We start from the raw sequence: 26,526 nt of genomic DNA on the forward strand, positions 1-26,526 counted from the left end.
CCACTGACAAAATGACAGATTCTGTTAAGTGCTAAAGGTAAGGGCAACTGGACTTTTTTTTTTTAATTTTTTTTTTTTTTTTTTAGTTTCATGCCCAATTTTTCCATCAGCTTCAATCCTGAATAGTTCCTTTATGTTATGATTTTACATTCACTTTGAACAGAGAAAAATGAGACTATGCAGTTTAAAATAGTGAAGAAGCAAACTTTTGATATAGAAATTTGAATAGTTCTACAACTGTTATTTAGCTTTCATTTTAGTATCCTGAGATGGGATAGAAGCAGACATCCCATCTCCAGCATCCCATAATTGCTACAAAAATGAAAGCAGAAGGCTATTTTCAGTTGGTAATTTCTCTGCTGCTTATGTGTAATAGCAGTAGAAAAAGAAGAGATTAAGTTATCCATCAGCCTTGGAAGAATTCTCCATGCTCGTGAGAGAGTAAGAAAGAAGCCTTTGAGATGTTAAATCAAATACAGACATTGCCAAAGAAGAAGGAGGCCAAGCATGGGTAAAATACACACAGGTAGACAAAGGAAGCAAGTATGCTGGAGAGCTCTGAAATGAGTAAAAAAACTTGGATTTGCTGTTGAAGAAATACAGGCTAAGAAGGTATTACAGAAGGGATGCAGGGTGAAAAAAATGCAGAGAAAAAGGTAAAACCTGGGGACAATGTATCTTGAGTGAAGGAAGAGAACAGGCAGCAGATAAATTTTAAGCAAGAAGCAAATGCTGAAAAAGAGGGCTGACAACAGTAAAAACAGTGTAAAATAAGTAGAGAGATAAAAAAAAGAGAAAGAGGAGTAAAATTGAATACACAAAGCATTGTTCTCTTTCAAATCCTGCCTTTCAGTTTTCTGATTCAACTCTTCTGATATTTATTCTTCACACCTCTAGTCTTCCATATCCTCACCCTTTCTACAACATTTAGCAAGAGTATTTCAGCATTCTGCCCTTCTTCTGTCCCCCATGCTCTCCAATGTTTCCTCTGCAAACACAACCCAGGCTTTATCTGTGATGTCTTGTCATTCTCCTCTAGACTCCAGATCCACCCCTGCTCATACTAAAAGAGTGAGCTGCATCTGTGATCTCTCCTCTTACCTAAATAACTAGGAGAGAGACCTTAAACCCTCATTCACCCCTAACATCTTCCCTTCTCTCTCCCATAAAACAAAGGGTCTACAATCTTCCCAGCATTCCTTTTCCATCCACTTCTTGGGGCTCAGGCTTTTCTTCAGACATCCAACCTCTCTCTAGTACCTCACATCCAGAACACACCAAACCCTTACAGAACTTCCCTGCACGACATGCAAAATATGTATGTAATTATGCCAACTTTCATACTAGTCTCTGAAAACACTATTTTCCAAACTTAAGAGTGTGTAGGAAAAACAGTTTCTTTAGGCACCTCCTCCTTTTCCTATTACCTCAAACCTGAGCTGCTCATTTACATGTTCGAAGTCCTTCTAAACCTCTATCTTGCTTGACTCCTACTGAATATCAGGAGGTCAACCCCCACCTAAGGTTAGACCATGACCCCAGCATCTTGTATCTGCTTGTCACATTTTTAAAAAGCACTTTCTCCCCAGCTGCTCTAACACAGGGAAGACATCCCATAACTATCCACAAAAATATTACATTATACATCTTCAACAGCTCTTTAAACCATACTATGATGCCCACAAAAGTTTTAACAATGCATAAGTAATTTATTTTATAAGTACACAGACAGCTAATACTGTTTCTTAATGTCACTGTACATCTAAATCTGTTGTATCCTACCAAATACTTAAAGGAGAAGTCTTTTTGATCTGTGTTCATACCATGTCTGGCATATACATGAATTTCCAGATGTTAGTACACAGAGCCACAGTTCCTATATGCTGTATTGTTAAACATACAAACAGGTACCGTAGTAAAACATGCAAGCATAAAGCCCTATAACAAGTAGAATGAGGGCCTTGTCAATGAAGCCAAAATTGAAAACACTGGCTTCAAACCCTGGACTTTTACAACAGCTCTATTACTATCATAATATAAGTCCTGAAAAAGAAGCTATGACTGAATTCATTGGGAAGCACTAATGAATTGTAGCACAAAACACAGCGACATGAACAAAGCTTGTTGGTATCATTCGTATATGATTAAACGAACATCTATAGTCATAAGAAATGAGTATTTTCTGCCGATCGCATGTTTATCATCTTTTCTCTTGCTAAAACAGGAAATGGGAAGCCATCTGAATTCTAATTTGGAGCAGAAAGTACTTCAGGGAGATCTGCTGTTTTTAAAATATAAAAAATATGCAGGATTCTTTAATTAAATCAAGATTTAATGCAAATAAATGAACAAAAATATTAAAGATTCTAGGGCTTCAGAAGCGCTCAGCTGACCAGAGATTCACTTATTTACCACACTTTGACATACGCTCGATTCCTCAAAGCCATATTTTAAAATAAGCGAGAAGTCTGAAGAACCTCAGTGTTCTACATGAAATCATTATTCTGAAGACTGAACCTAATGCTGAGGTAATGTACAGTCTGACCTTTCCAAATAAATCTCTCTTAATAAATGTTCCTCTCTACTCTCAGGAACAATAGAAGTCTCCAATGCAGCAACAAAGTAGAAACAAGGGCAAGATGCAATAGCGAAGCAAGAGGCAATGTGATTTAAAGGTGAAAGGATTTGGACATGACCCTAGTGGGCAAAGGGAGGCAGAGTCTACATCTTTCATGAGTGCCTAGGGCATCTTGTTTGCAGTCTGGACCTCTGGTGAACAGCTCACTGCAATTCTTGTCTTCTATTTTTGAATTTTATCAACTTGATTTTTATGTCAATGAGACAAGAGGTAGACTAGTTGCTGTACGTCAATTTACAGCAGGGAATTACCGCTATGTATACCAGACATTCATAATACCACTAGAGGTGCTATTATTTCTACCAGAATCAGTAAGTTTTAATTCCCAGGTATAAAGAAGACTCCTTTTAAAAAGTTAGTGTAAATTTAAAATCAAATAACTGCACAGAGACCCTTCTTTTGGCAGGATGATGCTTAAATTTTCAAGTAAACAGAGATAAAGGATTGCAGCAGAGGTGAGACAGAAATGATGTTAATGACCTAACTGAAATGAGGATTAAATAAAGGGGCACAGCAGGGGAGGCATCCAGAGTCTACAGGGCAGCACTAAGGACGCACTTAGGATACTTTGTTGGAATTCTTGAACAAATTGCACCACTTATTGAGTCCAGGGAAAGATCCTTTCACTTGTAATAGGCTGTAATGGCTCCTCCTTTGTTAGTCTGAGCATTCCAGACAAAGGAACTCCAGTTAAGACACTGGTTCTGCTTGGACACCTGTAGAGGTAATGGCATTCAATGACACATTGTCTGAGTGACAGGCCCAACACAAAAGGACTTTTCAATTGCATCTGAGATAAGGTTAAGATACACACACAAAATCACACCCAGCAGAAATGCTGACAGAGAAGCACAGCAGAAAAACAACTTGCTTACACAATTTTAAACCCCAGAACTATGTAGTTACCCTGAGATTTCGAAGCGATGCCCTCTGCTTTAAGTCATGCCAATTCTTCTAGAACATACCTGCTCTCCAGAGGAGTAGTAGTTATATACCAGTGAGGCCCCATACTGGCTGTTTACTCAGTCTTTACCTTCAGAGTTTATTCAGTCAGTTCATACTTGGAGAAAATTCTGGATGGATTTTCTTTTGCTACTTCAAACACTGAACAGATCCTTTAACAGTTTGCATACAAGTCCACTGCAATCTCCTCTAAAAGTCCTCCTAGAGAAAATATATAAATAAAAATTCTTGTGCATTTGGTAACTTTACTCCTATAGAGGACAGAGAGACCTATGCTGAGGTAATACTCCAGTTATGCATTCCTAGGTAATGAGCTTTATCTCTCAGGATCAATTTTCCATTAATAGCATTCAGTGCTCCATCCAACTTTCAAATTGATTTGACCTATGAACCTGGGGTGTTCTGATGTTTCTTTTTAAACTACTGGAATGTCAACACAACACAGAAAAAAATTATAGCAGCAAGACTTTAATGGCCAAACTGATGCTTATTGGATGATTTTAAGGCAGCTTAATGGCAAGTAGGCAGCCCAAATTCAGACGACAATTAAAATAAATAAGTAAGTAAAAAATAAAAACAGAGGTTTCTGCTCTTTCTACCTTAGCCATTAAGTCAGTAAGATAAGCAATTTAAAACTGCATTCTCCATGACTTTCTGAGCAAAGAAAGAATGCTATGCTATTGATCTGCAAGAAGTTTATTTCTTCCACTCTGCAATGTTAAAGGAATCAATCTCTTAACTAAAGAAAAAATAATGGTATTGATAATGAAGATGAGGGCTGAGCTTTTGTGGGACAACAAGTGTATTGTATTGGTGGTGTAATAGCATAACTGCCAGGTGAGCGTCTTTGACACACCAGCTGGGAGGTTATGACTACTGGAGTCAGTTCCTGACAGTGAAAGACATCTCCAAAATGTTCAGTGGGACAAGCAAATTGTCAGGACACTGTCTGCATTAATCTCTCAGTGTTCTGCATAGCCCAGGTGCATTTTATTACTCACAGTCCAAAAGTCTGAGGACACATTCAAGTGAATGCAGATGAGCTAACGATAGTCAGTGGTGGCTTTAAGTACATTGATATACACATGTATATATGTGGCTGTATACATGGGCTTGCATTCCTACCTGTTTTATTTAATTTTTTTTTTTTTTTAAATGGGCATTGTTTTCGTTTAAAAACCAAAAACTCTGCTATACCAAAAAGTGAGTTGGTTGGAAAGGGGTGCTTAAGCTTCTAGAATTATCCCTTTTGCCAGAATCCAATACCTTGTTACAGGAAACAAAGATAGAACTGTTTCCACTTATCTGGAAGTGCACAGTAAAAAGATAAGAAATGCCAATTTCTTTCTTACATTTTTAAAAAGCAAGCAAGTAACATCAAACATCAATAAACCTTTGGCATTGAGATTTTGGCTGTGATATGCAAGTTACAACTATTTTAAGAGTCATAGTTAAAGATGTATACCAATTAATTTAAACCTTGAAGGTACTGAAAATACCTGCTGTGTTCCAAGAAAAATGTTATCAAGGTAATAGTCTAGTTTATCCTTGAAAGGATATCAGTTTATCAGTGAAATGAGAAAGTACAGGCACACAGAGTAAGTACTGCAGATCTCTGGGAACTGAGGGCTATATAGAAAGGATAAAGATAGCAGGGTTATTATAGAAGAAGTCCACAGACCTTCAGAGTAACAATTGAGAAAGCCTGTCTTCTATGCAATTCATCAATGAACAGAGGCACAGATAACAGCCACTGAGCTTACAAGCATCAATCAATTCCTGACCTTTTCACTCCACTCTGACCCATGGGTAGTCACCTTCCTGTAGCTGTATCTGCGTATATTTTCATGGGAGTTTTTGGTAGTTATTTTGGTTTTTTTGTTTTTTTTCCTTTCCTCCTTTTTCTCTCTTTGGTCTCTTAGAAGGTGATACACACACTATTTTAATTGCAGGGATTATCTGTCTTTTCACCTACAGCAAAAGAGAAGAAATAGTAGGTACTACACAGAGTTAAGCCTAAAAAACCAACAAGCTGTGATTTCCAGATTGGGCACCAGCCACAATAGCAATGGAATCAGCTACTGGAGAATTCAGTTCACACCTCTAGGAAAGCTCATGGAATACTTGCTTTCTCTAAGATCTCCACAAAAATAAATATCCCTATCACACATCAGGCTAGAGGATTCCCACCAGGATAAAGGTGTACACTCTCTCTCCTGTCAATCATAGCATTGTACTGGACCAGGATAGCATCTGCGAGCTACCACAGAATGCTGCAATACATCTGTTCTGCAGGAAGGGCTGCTGTGCGCGCATCTAAATTGTTCTCTTGCATTTCCCAAATGTGCTTGCTCTTCCTTCCTCAGGGAAAGGCAGAGAAGGACAACCACACAGCAGGTGTTAGTCACATCACATGGCAGGATGCTTCAGCACTAACTGAAGCTCATCTTTCTCTCACTCCAGTGTAGAGCATGGCAAGTCATGCTTTACCAAAGAGACAATAAATTTAGCTGGTCACAACAAGAATCACTTTCTAAACTCTACTTCTAAGAGTTTTTTAGGTCTGTAGCATTAAAGTATACCCTCACATACTTGCTCCAGAATTTTACATAGTCCGTTTTGTTACACATAGAACAATCAAAGAGAACACTATGTCTGTTTAGGAAATTGAGCTAATTCTTACAGCACAGTAGGAAAAGATTAGGTTTCAGATAAGTTTCAATTAGTTATTAGAATATTATTAAAAACACAACAGGAAAATTTGACATAGTAAAGCTTTAAATATAAAGTTCAGAAAATATTTAAAAAAGGAGATATCCATGCAAAAGTAGAGTTTTAGTGTGTCTCCTTATGATAGCAGTTCCTAATAATAAATGCAGAATGCATTAAAAGCACTACAGTAATTTAGCAGTTGTGGTTTTATGTCTCCATGGCACAGCAGGCCTCCACTGAAACAGGAGAGGATGTAGCTAAGCCACTTTTAACTTTTTCTGTGTGGTTAATCTTAGAAAGTTTTGGGTTGAATCTGATATAACAACTACGGCACAGACTGAGACCGACAGGGAATCTGAAACGTTTATTGAGAGAAACAAGCTGGTTTTTATACACTTCTTCAAGACACAGTATTTCCTTATATGGTTTTTTTGTATTTTTCACTAAGCGACCTATCACACATTGCCACGTCAGCAGCACACTTTCCCAATGTCCCTATATGGGGGTGATCACGTGCTGCCCACCCATCCAGCAGGCTCCAGCAGGCTCCTCTCCGCAGGGCTCTGCCGGCTGGCATCTCCTCCCCCCAGGGTCAGGCGGAGACAAGCTTCTCGGTTCTGCCATGGTGTTCTGCAGGTGTGTCCCACAGCCTGTAGCTCAGTTCCATCTTATCTCCCACCACATGAATCCATCGTGGAAAGACTCTCAGTTTATACGAACATTTTGATAAAGTCCTCTCTGTACCTATTGAGAGCAAGAAATACATAACAATTTTTAAGGTTTCTACATAAAATTTATAATAGTCACCAAGTCAAGCTCTTCAATAACAATTTTTCATAGCTGCTAATCTTAGTGGGTTTCAATGCACCCATAAAGGTGCTTTGCTCCAACATTCAATATCATTTTAGTCCAAATATTATATGACTTAGAAATAATTCATTTCAAGCTAAATTTCGCCTTAGAGTCAATTAAAAGAAGCAACACAAAACTAAAAGCATCAGAAAAGGCTTTAGTGAAACCCTGTCTTATATGGGGTTCATTTGTTACAGTTCCTGAAGATAATCTATATTCAGGAATACTGAGCCATAGCAACTGATTAATTTGGATCATTACTTACAAAGACCTAAAAATTCTACCACCGTAGACAAAACCTATGCATCTACTTAAATAGATATAATTACTCTGTCAAGTACATAAAATGCTATTCCACCCCACTAACTTTTTTTTTTTTTTTAAAAAGCACTAAGGTGATGCATTCATATTCTTCTGAGGTATCTGTTCTTTACTGAGTTACATTCAGCGTGTTTAAGGAAGATGGCTTATTTTGGCATTAAGACCAAGTTAGGATGTTTTAACGGGTCTTTGCCTTTCAGTGTTTCTCACTATGACAGTGGTGGAAAACGCAATGTTTATAAAACCATGTATGCCCTTGGAAAGCATTTTTGTTGCAAAAAGCCCTTCTTAATTTCTTAACAAATGCACTTCAGAATTTACTAAATTGACTGATTTTTGGCTGCACAAAAGTACATTACTCAGAGGTGTTATCAAGTAGACCAAACTTCCATTAATAACACTCAGATCTTAACTTATTATTAAATAAAACCAGCATTGCAGAGCTCAGATCAACTCTGTTCCAGAGACTGTCCCTTCATCATGTAGTCTTGTTTCCTGAGGCTTGATTTAGTGAATTTAATGAATATTAAATTTACTTAGTAGCCCCCTTTCCTTTGCCAGACAGCAAAATGGGATCATGAAGACAAAGTCAGCAAAGAGCCTATTAATGTTACAATTCTTAGAATGACAAGAATCCCTGAACTAAACACACTACCATCAATCATGTATCAGCCAATGCCATGCCCCAGAATGCTAACTCCACTTGACGATGAGGAAGAAGTCTGACTCACACTTCTTTCAAGTCTTACCTTTGCCTCTAATTCTCAGGGAAAGCAGCTAAAAAATACAGATACTGTCTGTACCTTTACATTGCCTAGCGCAATGGGGCTGGGGCCTCCAAGAGGCTTGCAGTGTAAATAACACAGAGTAAATAACAATGACATACTTTTTAACTGCAGAAACTCATCTACCATGCTAAAACGTACATCACACACTGCCACCGTTTCTCACTGTTCATTAAAGAGAATGAATCCTGAGGGAAGCATCACTGAATACAGATATGTCTCCAACACACCAAATCATATCCTGAGCCTCCAGTAAAGCTAATAAAACCATGTTAAATACATCCCAAAAGTTCCCTTGGCTTAGTCCAAGCCACTTGGGCAATTTATAATTTAAAGGAGAATATGAGATTAGAGAGTGATGAAAACAGTGTGATCTAGAATTTGAAACAACAGTTCAACTGTTTTGTCATACTCAGAGGATGTACTGATTTACTGAAATTTGCTTGTAGACAACTGAAGGTCTCAGTATTTTCACTTTCAAAAATTGTACATACAGTAATGTTGGACTCCCAAATAAATGGTAAAATATACTACTTGTAAAATCAGTATAGTCAAACCCACTCTATTTTAAAGATAATGGGGTGTGACAGTGCTCACATTTATATTCTACCTACCCTAACCGTCAACAGCATCCTACACTCTGGGCTGATAAGGCTTTTAAGTGAGAGTGCCTGAGATGCACTCTCTGCCCTTGTCACAGTCATTCATTCCTAGCAGTTCAGTTCCATAGTGCACCTAATTTCAGTGGAAGTTACAGATCATAAATGCCCAAGAGCAGCACAAAGAATATTCACTGGGTCGACTCTCCTTCTCCCTTCATTCTTGCTATTCCAGACATTTAGCTCAATTCAATATCTTAAAGAAGCAAGGGATTCCTAAGAAAGAACTAAACTAAGAATGACCATAACAAATACTTGATTAGTTTAAATGAAGTGGAGAACAATTACTGAGATCATGAAGTGATAAAGTAAAATGAGTGAAATAATGTGAAATAATGAAAACAAGCTTCTTAGCTAATTCTATCATAGTTCTTATGAGATTCAGTTGAGTGTGTAAGGCCTTCTCAAAGAAAATGACAGTAAGCTGCAAGAGAAATTTAATATGAAATTCAGTGATGTGAGTTTATTTTCTTATACAGCACCTACTTAACATCTAAAATCCCTTTCCTGCTATTACTGTCTCACAACACAACATTTTGCTAGTACATCACAGCTTCCAGACTGGAGTTAGCCTGGGAGAGGTTGAGGGACTTGGTTCAATTCTACAGCCTTTGGGATAGCAGAAATTCACCCAAACCAACACCCTTTGCCAAGCAAAAGATTCCCACCACTTCTGCAGTAACAGAAGGCTCCAGCCCTGCCTGCTTAGGTAATATTACTGACCCAAAGGAGAGACTAAAACTCTCATCTGCAGCACTTCCTTAGCAATAAAGAAACTTATCCCTGTGAAGTGGTTGCTAACATTTGCCTCATTATTGGTTCTTTGTGAGCTCTGCACAGCAACTGCAAATTTAGTTTCTGTAAAATATTAATCTCCTAAAATGCAGTGACAACAACTTTTCCTTTTAAACTTGCAATCAAACCTATATCCATATTCCCACATGAATGTGTGCTTACAACACAGCAAGGAATACAAACCCATTCACAACTACACTGCTGCATCTTGCAGATTTTTTTCCCTGAAGAAATCCCCCCAGGATATCAGCTTAGCATGACACATAGAATTGTTAAGACCTCCATCTATCCTCCTCCAAATCACGGAAAAGACCGCCAAGATCCTCTACCCCAACATTTGACCCTGTCAACTAAACCACAGCATCAAATGTCAAGCTCAGTCATTTCTTGATCACTGTCAGGGATGGTGACTCCACCACCTCCCTGGGCAGCCCCTTCCAATGCCTGATCCCCCTTTTCAGTGAAGAAATACTTCCTGATATCAAACCTAATCCTCCCCTGGCACATCTTAAGACTATGTCCTCTTGTCCTGTCACTGGCTGCCTGGCAGAAGAGGCTGACCCTCACCTCACTCCACCCTCCTCTCAAGGAGTTAGAGAGAGTGATAAGGTCTCCCCTTTTTCCCCAGCCTAAACACCCTCAGCTCCTTCAGCCGCTCCTCACATGGCTTTACCCCCTTCAGCTTTATTGCCCTTCTCTGCACATATCCAGCACCTCAATGTCTTTGTTGAAATAAATGGCCCAGAACTGGACAGTACTCGAGGCATGGCCTCACCAGTGCTGACTACAGACATGATGTAAGATTTCACAGAAACTTCTATTTTAATCTCAAAGAATCATTCTTTTGCATAGCTTTGGTTATTTAAAAAAATAAATAAACACACAATTATTATATTCTTTGCAGTTATATGACACCAACAAATCTGGAATTAAAAATAAATCTAAAGAAAGTATTCCATATCACTGTTGTGCTCTGTCAGCTTTTCATTTGTGTATCAAGGTGAAATATTTGACGCTTACAAGCCACAAAATGCCTAAAATGGTGTATAGTTGTACATGGACACTGGCACCAGTACATTACATTTTGTTTGTCAATGGCATTTAGAGCAGCTGGCTTTTTGAAATAAAGCATGTATTCAGTGGAGTATCATTAAGGGCAATTGAATTGCCCTTCATCTGTTTCTGGGGCTCAGAGGACTAAAAGGCAGCATCTGGAAGCTTTATGGGTATTATCTGGCTTTCTGTTTTATTCTGTTTAGGCAGACTTGTCTGGTTTTTCACACATTAGACTCAAAGGCAAAAGGATTTCCAGCAATAACCTCCTTCTGATGAAACTCATCTTTATCTGCTGCTTCTTGTTTCTTAGCAAGTGATGAAAAAATCCTTTATGGGCATGAGATTACTTAAATCAATAGTGACTTGCCCATGCACAGCAGTGCTTTGTTGCCTGTTCATCAAAATGTCTGTTTACTGGCTGCACTGACTGTTAGAGGGAACACTCACCTGTCCAAGCACTTAGCTCAGTGCTATGGTAAACAGGGACACTAAATATTCCAAATATTCATGTTTTCAGGCTTACTGGTATCAGGGGCAAAGTTTCTCTATTTGTGATGGCAGCAGTGCTACACTTGAAGACAGCTGGCAGTTCCTAATAACCGGACAGCTTGTTGTCCCTATTGCAGTAAGGGCCACCTTATTATCCTTCCAAAAAAGTGGCTGGTACTTACTTCCCAGGAAACTTCCCTGAGCTTGCAGGCTGGGCTCAGTCCCAGGTATGTGTCTGCTCAGCTGTCACTGGCCTCCCTGTCCAGACAGCTTGCATAGTGATTTCTACATAAATATGAATTACACACCTTGAACAGTCAGTTCTCTTTGGCAGCCACACGATCCCTTCTCTGTGCCTGCTGGCTCCTTTGACCTCTGCTCTCTGGACACCATTTTATATCCCACTCATTGGATATTTAACTTCTCATTTTCCTTGCACGCTGCTCCAGACAGCCAGTCCAGTTCCTGCTGACTCCATCCTGCCAGCTAATCCCTGCTGGGCCAAGCTAAAGAAACCTGACATACGGGTAGCTGGCAAAAGAGATACAGGCACATTTTGGTGAACGTCTGGAGGGAATAGCCCAAGCATAATGATTTTGGCTGGATTAAGAGAAGTGCTCATCTGTTATATCACTTGAAAAAGAGCTTGTTCAACTGGGTGTTTTCAAGGCCAGCTTAGCATGCCCAGACCACTGCAAAGAGCTCTCATTGACAGGAGGAGACACCAACTGGAGTTCTACCAATGCCCAGATCTACACCCCTTCTCTAAAGTACCTGACAGCTCACCAAACATCAAAACCTTCCTTACCACAGACTTCAAGGAAAAAATGTCAGGCACATCTCCTACAGAGGTACAAATCACTCTTATCAGCCCATGGAATAAGCAACAAGTTCTATGGAATATCTTTGGAATATTTGCAGATGGCATTTCCTCCCCTGTGATCCCAGGAAATAAATGCAAATGTTCAGGAAGGCAGGAAAAAGCTTCATCCCAAGAATTGCATCCTGGGGGATTTTCTGCTATAAAAAAGAATGGATAAGAAGTGAACTATATATTGTTCATGTAAACGTGTAGAGACCATGGACACCAGTGGAATGCATAACTTTTGGAGAAGTGTTGGAGGAAGGGAGGGGAAAGTGCCTCGTTTCCTTTTTCTGTCCATGAAGGCTGAGTTTCTGTGGAAATAAAAGATGTGATTGACTGGCCCATCCTTGTCTGGGGCCTCAGACAGGGCATCAGTCTGGTCTCGAGCTATTAATCAAAAAAGCTTTACTTCATTAGCTTCTTAGCTTTCTCTTGGATCTTTTCCCACCCTTGACAGGGGATGCTGTGTCACACAGCAGGAATTTTGCTCAGGTGGGACTCCTGACATCTGCAAGTGGCTGCATTCACACTGATGCATCACGCCCTCAGCAAGCCTGGCAGTCTCCCTTTGGAGAGAGAAATAAATGGGGAGCAAATGAGGGAACAAAAGTAGGAGAGAGGGAAGGAGTCTCCAGGGAGCAGATTTCAGGATAAGCAACCTTAAAGAGCACTGGCTAACTTTCCATATGAACATTGAGTAAGGAGGGGTGCTACCTAAACCAACTTGTTCATTTAGATATCTGCTCCAAGAGTGCACATATAAAAGACAACTTGGGAAGGGAAAATAAGAGGCTTAATAGTTCTCCTGGTATGGGAAAGAAGGCTAAATTTTAACCTTGCAATTACCATTTTAAAGGAAAGCATTTATTTCCTCTAAACAGTCAGCAAGGCTAAGTACATTATTCATACTTTTTCTCTGTTTTCATAAAGTCCTGTTAATAGAACACATTCAAGAAGGCTACTGTCATTACCAGAAGGTTCTGTTACAATACCAAAGAGAGCAAGCAATCTACACAAGTGAATAAAGCAGCACCCTCTGTTCCCTAAATGACAAGTGCAAAGCACTATATTCTGATTATTTTAAACCAGCCAAAAAATCAAAACCTTTTTAACATAGTCCATAAAATTAATCAGGCAAAACCACTTTCAATTAGGTTAGCAGTCCTGTCACCCTCTGAATTTCAAATAATAAACACAAGAATCACTTAAAAATTCCACAGTGTCAGCATAACACACCTTTTCATCCACTGCATATGAAAAGGCCCAGGCATTAGCAGCTGACCATAATAAAAATGGCTTTAGGTGTGACAAGGATGTGGCAGTACCTGGTATCCTGGGCAGCTATCACTAATGAGCATCATCTCTCCAGTTCTGCAAATTTGCATTATTTTACTTATATAACATATAAAACATCTGTAATAAATATACTATAGGTCCATTTTCACAAGTTCTCTTTGAGAAGGACAGGGGAGGTTTCATACCAGCCAAATAGCAAATCTACCACATCAGAGTAATCAGGTTACACCATCAGTGTCAGGAATAAAAAAAAAATAAATCACATGCAAACTGGAAATAGTCTTGATTCAGAAAGGCCAGAACTCAGCACTGTCCCAGACTCCTGGTAGTCCTGTATCCCATGGCCAGAGACTATCATTAACAGCTGTGGCACAGTCAAAAGGATTTCTGAGGAGTAGGATCATGGAGCATTCATAATGAATGTATTTTTCCAGCCCATCAGAAGTTTGGTAATCAAATTTCTAGAAGATCTCAGTTTAAGATGAGAAATCAAAATAGAAACTTTGGAAGTACAGAGGTTTTGAGACTTGAGTCAGACATAAAATTTTGGAATTTTTAGAATCCCCAATACAAAAGGTTTGTTTAATGGAAATCAGAGATTTAAAGGCCAGAGAAAAATAAGGGCAGAAAATGGTGATTGAAATGTAGGGGAACAACACAAAGAAGGAATTTTCAAGCTGTAAAACTGCTCAAATCAAGTAAGTTTTGATGGGGGAAGCCAGGTATAACCACCCCAGGCTGCATTACCAAGTCAATAATCTGAGCAACACAGACAAGCACAAAGAAGTCCAAAGTTTCTAGGAGAAGCACTGAAAACTTAAGCAGAGTGACTGTACAGGCAGAACCAAGGTATTCACAAGGTACAAAGGCAAACCTAAGCACTGTCCTATTTTTGTAAAAAGTCACTAAATTTGTGTACAGAAAAAAAATCTGTAAAGTTGTAGACAAACCTCAATCCCAACAGAAAATATCAGGCAGAGATTTTCAAAAGCCTTGAGTCTGCAGAAGCTTTACTTGCAAAACCTTTCTGAAAACTTACAGAAATTTTGCCAAGTGTTTTTCCATGGGATTTATTTTCCATTATCATCTTATATAAACTTACCATTTTCATGCTGCAAACATACGGATAGTGTAGCAAGAACACTACCATTTGAAATGCTAGACTGCTTGAACATTGAATTCAAAGGATTTTTTCTAACTATTAACACCTGAAAGCCCTGACACACTTGGAGAAATGCCCTAATTCATAGAAGTTCTCTGATTGGTTAATGGAAAAATATACCCTTTTGCCCCCAATCCATTTTGGTGTGTGAAACCATAGACATTTCATTCCAATAGAGCATCAGAGCGCAACACTAAATTTTGGACACTCTTAGCATGATTACTTTGCAATTATGGCATATGTATTATGGCAAGTCCCAAGTAAATTATGAACTCTGTATATTACAAAGGCACTGTGAAACACTGATTGATTTGGACAGTTTGTAGTTAATTAAGTTCATTTCCAATTCCATCACTTCACACAATTTCAAAGCATTCTGTGTTGAAAGCCCATTTTCAATTAGTAAGGAGGTTGAAACAAAAAAGTATTAATTATAAAAGTGGCAATCCCCATTGAAATCTTCATAGTACAGCAATTATTTATGTTAAGTGTTGAGAATCGGAGAGTTGTACTTGTCTAATACAATTTTTTCCTTGATATATATCTCATATATATTAAATCTGTACAAGTAGTGGCAGAGCATTTTTTAAAGTAAGGACTAAATTATTGCTCACAAACTTGTACAAAGCTCCAAAAGGTAGGAAAATGTCTGTGCTTGGCTCAAGTCAAATTAAGTGTCTTGGACTGATTCTTCTCACTGCTACTGCACTATTACCATGTAATTCCACTACTTGGACTAAAGCACACATTCCCATTGAAAAAGTAGTGACGGAATACTGGTATTAGTAGAACTTTATGCTGCCAAAGGAGTAGCCAAAAGAAGATACTGAGTTTTATTTTAAGTGTTTGATGCTGTTCAAAAAGAATAGGTCCAGGCACTTACCAAACTGCTTTTATAAAGAGGTACACACTTCTTGGAATATGACAAAAAAAAAGAAAAAAAAAAAAATCATCCCTTAAATTACAGATGTTATTCTTCTACAAAGCAGGTGTTCTTTAGCACATTAATACCTTTCTTCATGTGAGCCAAATGCTTCCAATGCCCATCTTAATTTGCTGATTATATTCTCTTCACCTCTATCAAAGACTGCCAGCCACAAACATGACACCAAAATGAATGATATGAGATCAGCAGATGCACAGTGCTTTAAACCAATTTTTTAAACTCCATTTGCTGGATTTTGAACTGTCATCTACCAGCCAGTTGCCACTGACATGGAGCCCCTGCTCCAAAGCCAAGATAACTTCTTTAACCACTGGCAACGCTTCATGGCCTGGATCCTGGCTGGCTCATTCCCTCTGTCCTCTTCTCTGCCAGTTTGGTAGCAGGCTCTGTAACCGCACTGCAACAGCAGAGCAGGAGGAAAATGACAAGCACTAGAAAACAGAAAATTATTCAGGGCAGGTAGAAGGACAGGCAAGAAGAAAAAATACAACCAAAAGGAGTTAAAGTAGAAAGTAAGGCTTCATGAAATGGGAAACTTAAATTAATGAGAAACAAGGATAAAGTCAACCAAATGCAGACAGTCTGGTAGCTTCAAAAATGAATGCAGATTAAAAGGAAGGAGAACAATACAAATCTTTCGTGTTTGTGAGATGTCTGCAATATTCTGTGACTTTCTCAGCTATCACCAAGCACTCTAAGAGGGAAGAGCCTGTTCCTTACACTACAAATGTTTTAAGCGCTGCTTTCAAAATACCAGCAGATAATTTATCTTAGACAAACCTGGGACTCTGTGCTGAGGGTTTCAGACAGGGCTGGAGCTCGCAGTCACAGAGACAAGCTGTGCCCAATGGCACCATGATAAAGGGCACAAAAGAGGGGTTTTGTGAGATATACTGCAAGCTTTCCTTGTTTTCTACTCTTCTGCTCATTTCCTTCGTTTGAAGTAGCGTCCAATTGAGAAAAACACTTAAACTGGTATGAAATGAGATCCATGGAAGATGATTTTTATCAGAACCTTATTAGAACTTACTTCAAAATCTGCAGTTTACTCAAAGAGAATTATATTTTGTGTCATCTAAGTAGAAAATCTCATCAGTGGCAAAACATATTTTTTCTAAATCTAACTGTACAATCAATGAAACTACATATATTATACTGGTTTGGCCTTTTATTTTAATGAAGGACAAGTTATGAGACACAGGCAAGAATTTCTATTAAACACCCCCATTAGAGCTGCAAACATGCATAAATAATTTGTTTGATAAATCAAGAAAAAATCCCTGTAATTTTGATACCCCATTCCTACATCCTGTGGCATCTGAACACACAGCAGGTATAGCCCACCAGTACAACAAGTGCTCCCAGCTGCACGAGCAGCCTGAACAGCTGGACCCTGGGCTGGTCTGCACTGGTAACCTGACAGTGGTATTTGTGTATTCCTCCAACACAGGGGGCCAGAGCCTTTTCTTCGGGAGATATTTAGCCATCAATTCAGAGAGACAGAGAGATGATCTTCAGGATACATAGGTATCCATAATTAGGATATATATATATAGAGAGAGAGAGAGAGAAGATATTTATCCTTCAAAAAATTCAGGTGCAACTGAAATATTAATAATTAAAAGGAAGGAAGGAAGCTTTGATAAAAGCTCACACTTACCTAGTTTTGAGGGGTTTCTCTGTGTGTGTGTGCATGTGCTGCCTGCAGGAAGGAGATATTATTTTTGATTTTTATTTTTTTAATCAGCTTCATGTTACTGATAGTGAGGCGGCCAGTGGGTAGAGAGAGTATTTCTAGACTAGTTCTCCTTTAGGAAAATTAGGACAAAGAACAGCTGGCATAAAAGTATCTTAAAGAATTTTATATTTTTCACATGGAATTACCTTCCTCAGCACTTGACATGCATTTGGAAACTGAATTCAAAACAGAATGTTGCAAGAGACTTGTAAGGAAAATCCTTCGGCCATTTAATCAGTGTTACAGGATATCTACAGGCTTGCCTGTGCATTTCTTTGGAAAAATCAAGCAGCTGGGGGGTGGGGTTGGGGGTGGGGGAGGGGGGTGGGGGGTGTCTGTTGTTTTGGGGGATTTTTTCCTTTTTTTTTTATTTTTAAAATGCAGAGTCCTAGATGGGCTGAATCTGCTCTCACAGTGTGTAATACTGCTCCAATTAGAATCACAGCCACTCAAACAATACCACCCTTGAGAAGAAAATAAAAAGCCACTGACTTTAGGGTCTCAGCCACCTTGCTCCTTGATTTGAATTAGCTCAAATCTGATGTGGAAAATCAAGAAACTTTTTAAAAAAGGAAAAAAAGAAGAAAGAAAATAGAACAAATGGTTTTAAGAAGAGTCTGTTTGGTGACCATAAAAAAGGCTAAGAAGAGAGTGCTGAATACTGAAAAACTTTCTCTCAAAGGCCCAGATATAACACAGAAATTATCTGAAGACTCTACTAACTGCCCATCAATTTACCATTTTACATATTTATTATTTCCATATAGAAGTTCACATCTTATTTCAACAGTGAAATCTCAAACGTACACCTATCAAACAACTTTGAGAAAGAAAATAAAAGGAAAACACCCCACTGACATTCCAAATGCTGCAGCTGGAGCTCAGGCCCACATTCCTGAGCCTGCTGGGAGGGTTTAAGATCGGCTGCCCTGCAGGGATCCTATCACTGTTCTGACCATGACCAGGAAGAGGAAGTGCAGATGAACAAAGGGGATTGGGCTGAAGGTCCCATTGGGTGGGCTGAAGGAAAATGGACTTGACCATGGGCTACACTGTCACAGGATCAGTAAAATACTGACTGAGCTAAGGTAACACCTCTTGCACAGAAGGCCAGTCGGAAGTACAAAGCCCAGTATTACTCATGATACAGACTAAAATATTTTAGCCAAGGGAATCCTGGAAGTTGGCTAAGAGAAGAAAAAAAAAGCCATGGTCACCAACAACACTGACTTTCCTGACCCTTGAATAGTCAAAAGTTTTCTTCTGAACAAAGTAGCTAAGAAGCTAATGATGCTAAGAAACAAAAAATATAAACTTTCAATGCTTTTTAACAAACAGATATTGAATCTTTAACCAACATGGACGACAAACAGACTTCCAAGGGTATTAAATCCTTTAATAAATTAAGGACTAATAAATTAGTCCTTTAAAATTTAAATTAATATTAAAATAGGTACATTAAATTACGAAGCTTTACATTTCTGATTATTCAGATTAGCCACACTGGGGAAAAGTATCTTCATGCAAACAGGAGCAAATTCCTAAAGCTCTATATAAATGTACTGCTATTAGTGTCATTATACTTCTTATTCACAAAGGGAGACTTCATTCAGGACACCCAGAGCTTTAAAGTGAATTGGGTCATTCTCCTTTATTAGAAGATGGTAAATGTATTTCATAAGTATCTAAGTTCCACACTAAACATGGTGTGCCAGACCTGGGCACAAACACATTTATCAAGTGATAACCATGCTATCATGTGAAAGAGTTAAGGCCATTCCACATCCTACTATAACAGAGGTGAAAGTTTGTTTCCCTGCATGGCATTGGGCATTAGGCTCTTCCAAAAAATTCAGCAATCTTTCTTGAATTCCTACTTCTTTTTGTCCTCCCTTTCTTCTATGTGAAGATTTTTCTCAATAGCTCCAAAGCTAGAAACAACCAAAAAAAAAAATCCCACCTGACTGAGCTCTGTAAAACTAAAGAAGCACAAAGCACCTGTGTAAGTCCAGAGAACTGGAAGTACTGGTGCCACTTAAATCAACAGCTGAACCCCCATTAATGTCAGCAGAATTACACCTAGGCCTCCCAGTTCTTGACAGCCTCTTCAAAATAACAGCAGCAACAAGCACGGGATTGGGTTGACAATCATTTACATGCAAGTGTGACCTTTTTTACTCAGTGGTGACATTTGTATCCTATTAGCAAAATACTGTATTGTATTTAAGCAATGATTGCATTTTCTATGGAGACAAACGACATGTAAATCAATAAATGACAAGGCTGCAAGCCAAGCACAGTATTGATTTTCAGTCATGTTCATCTCTGAGTTTAATGCTGAGAAAACACAGTATATGCTATGATTTTTTACATCTTTTGGGCTAGATAGTTTTCTAAGAATTAAGAAATAAGAAAGTTGTTCTCTACTTGAGAGAGAAGAGATTAAAGAGGAGTGAGAATTTAACAGTTCTAATCGAAGTTAACACAGGATCTTAAAAGCAAATGCTGAACAGATCAATACTGGTTTGTACAACACCCTTGTCATCTCTTCAGCTGCTATGGTTAATCAAATTACACACGAATACCATCTGCATTAAACCCATGGTTAAATGTACCATCACTGAAACAAGCAGAAGGTTTACAGAAGTTTCAGTGAGAACCATTCTTACTGCTTTTGTCCTTCACAGGAAAACCAATTTATTCCAACCCCACCACAATGAGACCCTGGCAAGTGGCAGATACTGAGAAGGGCATTCCTGAAACATGAAAAGTGTGTTCCCATATTTGCTGTCATTTCCAATGACAACACAGATTAGAAATTTTAATATAAAACTAAAGAGAGAAGGGAATCATCTCCTTGTTTTCCTTTTATAAACAGATCCAGAAGCAGGCAGTCCTTTATTAAAGATACCATATTCTAACACTTAAATAAAAACTGTGGTTTTAAACAATTCATTTTTAGAAAACAAAAACTTGACCAGTTCTTGATTGCTCCTTTCTGTAACTGCAGAGAAAAAACAAGAAAAATCTGGAATGGATTTCCTAATGGATCAAAAAAGTGATCACGACCTGATCTCTGTGACATGTGCACAAGTGGTTGCTGGAACCCTGCGTTCTGAGAATTTCAGCCTGTCAGTGCTGAGAGGCAGTGATCCTCAGAAGTACATTGTATTCGATCCAAAACCCTGGGAAAGGCTCCCTAAATTGTGTGATAACACTGAGGTTGTTGCTGTGTAATTAAAACTCGTATCACTGGGTGGGATATGTAGAGATGTAGAAAATTAGGTTTAGGGGATATAGGTAATAATAGGTTACAATATGGACGAATTTGGGTGTGGATCATCTTCCTTTCTCCTCCTTCTTCACAAATCTAGGGGTTATGCTATTGGGTCAAGAGTCCCACACTGCGGGACATGAAAAGTTAGCAACTGGATTATAAATAAAAACAAGTTACTTGGTCTTTCATAATTGGTTAATTTAGACCTTAAAAAGCCTTGGAATTTAGAACTCACGGCCATTTTCCACCCTGTTACCTTGGAGGCATGCTCCCGTGCAGCTGTATTACTGATAAGATATAATAAACAACTAAGTCTGAACAAGGATTCTTGGTCTCCTGCATTTTAATTTAAACTCTGAGTAAAAGAACTCACGGAACAGCAAAAAGAGAAAAACAAAAAATGGGAAAATTAATAGTGGTCTGCTTGTGAATAAGAAAAAAAACTTCAACACACAGGCAGCCTTGGCCATCTAGGAAGATACAAGCAACCTTTGCTACCAAAGGTACCAAGTCAGCACTGTGAATATGAGACAAGATGTCTGTCACAGGAAATGAGAAATTCATTACACTCTAGTACATTATTGCAGTAGCAGCACTGACTTTTCTAAATGTCCTCCTAAATCTTTAGTAAGGTCATTGACTGAAAATATTTTAGGAGATCTAGTCAGACTGATTTGGGATATTGTTTCACATAACTATCTCTGTGACAGCCATAATTTAAGATCCTTGTGTTTTTAACTGAAACTCTTCTCACTGTAGCCCTAACACAGTGGTGTGAGGGATGAGTGAGGAATAATCCCACAATATTATTTTATGCTGATCAGACCTTTCTATACAATATAAAAGGAGCAGACACAGATGTTCACTTCCTCCACAAAGGCCAATTTTCCTTCCACTCGATGCTATTTTGAATTTGGATTATACAATATAAATGCAGTTGTTCAGTATGTAAGACTCCATAATATCCTACAATTGAACCAACAGGTTAAGGCACTTTTCATCTGACTGCACTAAATTATTGATCCACTGGTCCCTTTTTCAGATTTTAAATCACCTGAACAGAAGGAAAAATAAATGCATTAAGACTTTCCAGTCTCAGTGAGAAAATATGTAGGTAGTTTGAGTCCCTACAGTAAAAATAATCACATAGAGTATCTTGCAGTAATCCATCTGATTTTGAATTAACCACTCAAAAAGCAGTTTATTTCAAAAAATATATTTTTAGTTTGCTTGGGAGTTGACTATATAAGCCCCATCTATCAATTCCTGCAGTTTGGGTATTACAGTATGAATAATATATGCCTTTGCCATGTGAATAAGATAACAGCCTTCACTCCTCAGTGCTCTATGTTTCTTATTCCAAATGTGACATAAAATACAATTTTCCTCAAGTAGCTGAAAAGGAATTTAGAATAAATGAATTATGAATACTTGAATACTTGAATGGAGATAGACGCTAATTTTGTAAAAAAAAAAAAAAAGAATACAAAGCAAAAGAGAATACAAAGCAAAATATCAAGAATTATTTATTAAATTCAGTGAGACACTGAGAAGGGCCTAAAGATACAGCTGAAGAGTGATGTTTTCTCAAAAAACACGCCTGAATACCTGCACATCTTTTTAAGTTATCACTTCAAAAGCTTCTTAAGCCCTCTTGAGCCTTTTTCAATAGCCAACAAGAAACGTGCCCCTTGACCACCTACAGCTGTGAATTCAGATGGATTCAATTCTAGTCACTTTTTCTTATTTTAAATTTTTTTTTGCTCTGTTTTATTTATTAGGGAGGCTCAGGTAATCGTCCCTAAAGCATCAGGAAACTGCATCTGTTTAAAACAGGTTCCAGGGCTGGGCAGAACAGGGATATCACCCAAAGCCAGCTCCTGGTCAGCAGAATCATTATTTCTGTTTCTGAAACAATTCAAACAATATATTCAATATCTGGTGCACTGTTGTATTGGGTTGACCCTGAGTTGATGGACAGTCTTTAAGACCAATTACACTTCTCACAATTTACATATTTAAACTGCACAGAAAGGCGGGACTTCCCCTTTTTGTCGGAGCTGGCCTGCTGGAAGATGGGGGGGGGGCTCCGAGCCTCCCGGCCCCGCCAGGCCGGGCCGGGGCCACTGCCCCTTTCCCCCTTTCCCAACGCTGCGGCACGGACCCTGGGTCGCTGGGGGGAACTGTCCCAGAGCCACAGGCAGCTAAAACCAGCCATGGACTGCTCACAGCTAAACCCATCCAGCGCGGCTTCTGGGGACAGGCGGGTCCCTCTCCTCTCCATGCGGAGCCGGCGGAGCCAGCGGGAGCCGGCAGAGCCTCCTGTCTGCAGCCAGCACACTTCGTGCTGAACTGAAGAGGACACCATGCAGCCAGCAGCACAGAGGGAGCGAGGCTTTCCCCACCGTAAAGCCTGAACAAGAACACCCTTCAACATGGCAGCTTCAGAGTCAGAGAGAAAGAGAAGTGAGTCACGTGGGACGGAGCTGAGCATGGCGATGGGAGAAAAGAGGGCGGTGCCGCGATTCTCACGCGTAGCTTAAAAAACCTTCTTGCATGCCGTGGTAAGAAACTGTAATACCACAAACTCTTTGTCTCTTTAATCCATTTGAAGAACATGGGGGGATGGAGTATCTTCGTGTGCCTGTGAAGATTGTGAAGAGTGCCTATGCCAAGCTATATAGAAGTAGTAAGAGGCTGTTAGAGACTTGTGGCGAAGAAAAGCCTTTGTGTGCAGGCCAAAATAACTTATCCTTAAAAAGATGAATAACCCCATGTGATGGCCCATGTTTTGCAGTGTGAAGGAACTGTGAGATTTTTCATGGGAGAGATGTTCTACACACAGCAGATTGATTGTTTCCGGGCGGATCTGCTGTTAGTGGCAGTTTGGGAACCATGTGCAACTGAAGGAAAACCCTTTTTTCCTTAAGCATAAGAGAGAGACTTTTCAAGAACTGGAACACTGACTAACATCCCATGTTCTGTTATCCTTGTGTGAGCTGGGTAAAAGGAGAGAAGTGCTGGAGGGGGATTTGCTTTAATTTTGTTTTGTTATTTTCTCTTTACTTTTAATTCTATTAGTAATAAAACTCTTTCATTGTACTGCAACTGTTTAAGGTTTGTGCCTGCTTTGCTTTTCTCCTAATTCTTATCTCACAGAAGGAAAATAAGTAAGTAATGAATATTTTGAACCAAAACCACTACATTTAATTGGTGTTTCCGCCCGGTTTCGAACTCAACCCGCTACAACTGTCCATAATGCAGCACTATGGATCTGCCTGGATACTGACTGCACTCCATAGGGCTCTGGCAGTGCAAATAATCATGAAAAACTATCAACTGACGAGAGCCACTAATAAAGGATTATTTGGCACACAACATATGACTGAAATGTTCTCTGTGTATATTTTTGGCCTGTGGCCTCCCTCACCCCATTTTCTTTATGTTCTTAAAAAAATAAAACAAAGCCTTGGCTTTCCCATTTTTCACCACCCCAGACGTATTACTTTCATTTCAAGCCAAAAAGGAATTGGAACTTTATTGTCATGGAAGAGTCAGGAAGAAGCCCAGTTCTTATTTGTTTTGGACCAGGAACAGTTTCTTTTTCTGACTTCTTTTTCCAGGTTTTTAACATGTGGGCACACACAGTTATTTGGACTGTCACAACAACTGTTTAAGACATCTCTCTGTTTGATGTATGGTGAAAGAGTCATAAAAAAAGACAGGAGTGGAAGAGCCAAACAATTACAGGCAAAATTTCAAGGGGTCATGGTGGGAGGCAGATGGAAAAGAAGAAAACAAGACTCCACATAGTAACAAATCCAAGAAGCACTGAAAACCTTAGAATTGTCAAAATTCTCAAAAGAAAGCATTTGGATTTTTGTTTTAAAATGTGTATACATCTTAATTTTTAAAGACTTAAATGAGTTAAATGAGGGTTTTCAGAGGGAAATGTATTTTCTGCTGACCCAAAATGATTTTCAAAATTATTTCTCTTTTCCTGTGCCTGAGACAAACACAGTTTAGGATAACTCAGCAAAATGTTCTTGCTGCCTTCTCCTCTGGTAAAATCAGCAATCTAACAACATAATTTATTCACACAGATGTAACCAGTATCTCGACAGACCCACAATAGCAAAGCACTTTCCAAAAGCCTTGGGCTGGTGGTCACAATGAGAAAGCAGCCCAACAGTTTAACAGCAATGGACTTGGGCTTTTATTCTGTTATGGGAAAAGAAACGTCTTTATGTCAGACAGAGAATTCCCTCTTCAAGCCTTCGCTTGACCTTTAAAAATCACAAGGAACCCGAAGAAATGTCACGGATGGATAATGGTTAATGATGTTCACCAAAGCACAGTGACAGCATCCTGAACCAAACAAAGCCATCCGCCTGCACTCTCCTGTTATCCTCGTTAGAAATGGAAAGTCACAAGCACTAAAGCAGATGATAACATTTGTTTTAAAGGAAATGTTAATTGAAATTGGCATGCTGCTGCTCACAGCTAGGAACAGGACCCCAAGGGATCAGCAAAAAGAAATGGAAAAAAAAAGGTGAGTTTTTCCAGATGAGCACTGACTCCCAGCCAATGATGGGGAGGGCTCCATGTCTGATAATCCATTTTTAACTACAGCAGGATTAACTTTGACCTGAATAAAAAGCCATTTCTAAAGTGCAGAAAGCCTATTATCTGTTCTTTTAAGCATGTGAGTGGGAGTGGAAGAAAATAATCACGCGAGATCTACTTTTTCTTAATTATTTTTTAAAGAGATATTGGGACTTGAATATCTCAAAATAAGAAGAAATAAAAATATTCATTTTAATGCATGCCATGTAATACTTATCACTTAGTCACTGCAAAGTGCTGTCAGGTTTAATTACAGTCTTCAGTGGCCCAGCAAGATGAATAAGTCATGAATCTTAACACCCAAATCCGAATCATGAAAGTTAGCTTTCTCCTCCCCTCCCAGTGTATACTGGATCCCTCAGGAGAAAATAACATATATTAAAAACAGCTTCTAAACAGGACAACAAACTTGCCCAAATTAATTCTTTGTTAAAAACTGTTTTTATAGCAGGGACCAAAGTTTACTTATGGACAAGAAATAACCTAAGTCAGCCTCACTCTGCATTAGTACTTGCTTAGTACAGTAGGAGCTATCCAGGGCTGGGGGACCCTGTAAACACTGAATAGCAGTTGGGAAGAAAAGATTCAGGTATCAGTGGCTGCAGAGACTGAGCAGAGAGACAAAGCAATCTCAGGCAGCTCACTGCAGCAGCCTCCCAAGCCCAGCACTCACATGCCTATGATCAGGAAATGCAGCACTCTTCCCAGGCATAAAACTCCAGGGGGAAGACCTCTTCAAAGTTTTTTTCCCCGTGCCGTGCTCCATCTCACAGGCATCCTGTTGGCATGAACTACCACTTAGCCTTCAGCTACTCATTTTCCCAGGAGTTTGTTTATTCATGAGCACCTCGATGTTTATCTCAGGGCTCAATACAGTCTAAAATGCACCAACACCTGAATGGTTTGAGGAATGGCACTTAAGAACCTGATCAATGAAACATTTTTCACTGACTTCAAAGAAAGCACAACTTCAGATAAAAAGAAACCCTATTCAAGGTATCCAGCAACTATTTTCTCATATTTTGAGGAACATGGTAATAATTTTTCTTCATTACTGTTTGGAGAATAATTTCTGGCCTTTGGGAAATTACCTGCTGGGCAGGCCTTACAGAAGACAGGTCTCCATGCCCAGTTTTCAAATTAGACTTATTCACATCTCCAGTCATGAGAAAAATCAATACAAGTACAAATTGAAGATTGTGTCAAAGTCACAGCCCCATGGCAGCCACTCTTCATAGGGTTAGATCCCTTGCCAATAGAGATGGCCTTGGCAGCTGGACAATTCACTCCTTTGTGCTGCAGCATCACCTCTTTCCCAAGCACTGTAATGTTTTGCTACTTTCAGG

The 26,526-nt window shown here is 39.1% G+C and overlaps 1 long non-coding RNA gene across 1 annotated transcript in view; it reads right to left on the bottom strand.

Annotated features, from left to right (window-relative positions):
- Positions 1-1,520: 1,520 nt before the first annotated feature.
- Positions 1,521-26,526, bottom strand: part of LOC121663309 — a 60,511-nt gene continuing 35,505 nt past the window's right edge. The window contains exon 3 of the long non-coding RNA XR_006015596.1: positions 1,521-7,057. This is a non-coding gene — a long non-coding RNA (uncharacterized LOC121663309). The remainder of the gene's footprint in view (positions 7,058-26,526) is intronic.

The sequence above is a fragment of the Corvus kubaryi genome, unplaced genomic scaffold, assembly GCF_017639235.1.
Source record: "Corvus kubaryi isolate FWS band 111438036 unplaced genomic scaffold, C.kubaryi_AGA036_p1.0 37270, whole genome shotgun sequence".
NCBI lineage: Eukaryota > Metazoa > Chordata > Aves > Passeriformes > Corvidae > Corvus > Corvus kubaryi.